This window comes from Tupaia chinensis, unplaced genomic scaffold (genome assembly GCF_000334495.1).
Source record: "Tupaia chinensis unplaced genomic scaffold, TupChi_1.0 Scaffold000515_1, whole genome shotgun sequence".
Taxonomy (NCBI): domain Eukaryota; kingdom Metazoa; phylum Chordata; class Mammalia; order Scandentia; family Tupaiidae; genus Tupaia; species Tupaia belangeri.
The window spans coordinates 2,733,948-2,736,829 of NW_006160028.1; the positions used below are offsets into that span (position 1 = coordinate 2,733,948).

General features: G+C 40.4%; 1 protein-coding gene across 1 annotated transcript in view; it reads right to left on the minus strand.

Moving 5' to 3' along the window:
- TPRG1 (tumor protein p63 regulated 1) overlaps nt 1–2,882 on the minus strand; it is a 147,522-nt gene that overhangs the window by 39,228 nt on the left and 105,412 nt on the right. The gene's annotated exons all lie outside the window — the stretch shown is intronic.

The following is a 2,882-nucleotide window of genomic DNA, read 5'->3' on the forward strand; positions in this document are numbered from 1 at the left end:
CATCTTTTCAAACACCATCCTTACCTTCCTTCTCAGATAGTCAAATCAGGCTTCTTTGCTCATTGCCGTTACAAAATATTGTAAAGTCACCAAAGGACAAGTGGGAAAGAACCGAGATTTGAAATAATTTGTCACCGTAAAGGTTTTGCTTGGTTGCATTCTGCAAATTTGCATGATTTATCACATACAGAATTCAGAGCCACCACTGAATTTTTTTTTCTAGCTTGAAGACATTAAAAGTTTGAAGTGGGGACCAGCAGACGTCGTAATGGTTACATCGCTGGACTCCCATGTAGTTGACCACAGTTTGAGTCCTGGACCTGGCAAGTTGAAATACACGTTGGGCGCATGTGCATGCATGTCCCAAATCCCGAGAGGAGAATGGAGGAGAAGGGATTGCAGCGGGGCCATCCACCCTGGAGTGGTGATTTCTCTGTCTCTCTAGTGAGCGTAAGTACCCTATTACAAAAATTGCTCTCTCTTAATTAAAAAAAAAAAGTTTGAAGGGTAAAAGGAAAGGGTAGTGGTGGACATTACACAATCTGGTGAGCTGTGTATCATTGTTATTCCTACCTCATAAATATGGAACTTGAGAATCAGGGAGGTAAGGGAACTTTTCCAAGGTCACTCGTAGGCTAAGTCGAGAAGATATATATTAGCTTCAAAGTGTGGTAGTTGCCTACCTAATATAATTGCTATTTTTACATCAAGTTTAATAGGGGAGGAGTAAAAAACAGATAAGCAAACAAAGAAAAAATTAGGAAAATTATATCTAATCCCACCATCTAGAGATAATCACTTACTGCTTTGTGTAAATCCTGAAATTGCTGAAGTTTTAACTCCTTTTTTGGAGTTCCTCCCCTGATGCTGCAAAAAGCTTGAAAACAGATGTTGTATTTTTGTTATATTCAGAATCATCAAAAAAGAACATGAACGATGTTTTTACAATATGGAAAGGTGAACTCAAGTAGCCATGAAGTCCCACCACATATCTGAATGCTGCTTGGCATCTGAGAAGTAGAAGGCGTTGTGTTCTGGCACCTGGGCTCCAGAAGCTCACCTGGACTGGCGGCCTTGGAAAGCAGAGACCCAGCCAGGGCTCAGGGAGGCCTCTGCAGTAGCAACCAGAGTTCACTGCGACCATCAGAGATATCCCGTGCAACCATGACCCGAGAACAACGCCATCTCCCAAATGGTGATTATTGCTCTAGCCCTGCTTAATAATGAGGGTTTTTGTTTGTTTTTTGTTTTTTGTTTTTCCAAGAGTCAATGAGATAATATTTGCCAAAGCCCTTTGAACTAAATGAAGTAAATAAAAGATAATTATAAAAATCTCTAATAATTAAAGAGTCAGCTTCAGAGATGACGAATTTGCCAAAGGGCTACAGGACTTATAACACTACCCCTTCATAGACTTAAATCATAAATGAGTAGTAAAACAATAATCAAAATGCTACTATCATCATATCACATACTTTCACTGATACAGAACATAAAAAGTAATAATCATGGCTAATACTTATTCTCTTGGGTACCATACTTTCAGTGCTCAATAAGAGAAAACCTCAAGTCATCTTCCACACCATTTTTTGCTTCATCCTCAGCACCAGGTCTAGGGCTGTGTAACATGGAGGAAGCTAGCCATGAAGTGGCCATGAAAGTCAGAGGGATGGAGATATGTGGTCCAGAGCAGATCAACATGGAGAAATTCAAAAAGGTGGTGGAAAATGGAATTAAGGTGTATATGTAAGTGTATTTTTTTCAAAATATGCATTTTTCGGGAACCAGCAGTTAGCGTAATGGCTATGTCGCTGGACTCCCACGTAGTCGGCCACGGTTCGTGTCCCGGACACGGTGGCTTAAAACTCACGCCGGGCACGTGTGCGTGCGTGCCCAAGATCCCGAGAGGAGAATGGAGGAGAAGGGATTGTGGCGTGACCATCCCCCCTTGGGGGTGATTTCTTGCTTTCTGTCTCTATGTCTCTCTCTGTCTGTCTGGCGAGCGCACACGCCCTACAGTGAAAATCTCTCCCCCCCCCAAAAAAAATATGCATTTTTCATGAATTTTTGGAAGACTCCCTTTGTCCCTTCTCTGGCAGAGAAAGGATGAGACATGTACAGGAAATATCTCTCCATCTTCTTCGATAAGGTTACGAATATATGAATGGAATCTAGCAATGGACAGACGAGGGAGTAGGCTGGGACCCTTTACAGAGGTTTTGTAAGCCAAGCTATGAAGTCATACATTGCTGCTTCTCACACTTTGCCAATTAAACCTCACTGCCACGTACAGGACCAAGAAAGCAATATTTATTTGCTGTTTCTGGCTTTACCATCAAAATCAGAATTATGCTCCCTACTGTATTTCATTCGTATCGTTTGCTCTCAACATCAAACAATATTCTAAAATACGAATCATCTAACGCTGATCAAAATGTAAGTAGATATGGCATGTTTGTACTATGGCTTTGAATAGCACTAACACAGCTCTCTGTGGCCTGAGGTTTTCTGTAATCTGAGTTGTGAGGCACAAATAATAACGGAAATCACTGGTGAAATTTGGAACAGAGAGATGAGTTGATCAGCGTGGTATTTTAAGCAGATAATTTGATAGTGTTAAGTTGAATAAATGTGAGGACGAGTGGAGATTGCAGACAGGATGATTTAATGGTCATATAATATTCAATATTGATGTAATGCCATAGTAAACACTTTTAATACAGCATCGGTCATCACAATCCTATAAAGTCATGATGTAGTTTTCTTTGTTTTTCTAGAAAAAATGTGTCATGACTTTCCCGACAACCCAATACGGTCATTCTCATTTTACAGATGAAAAAGCAAAAGAGAATGTAAATGACACTTCGATGATTAAATAGTCA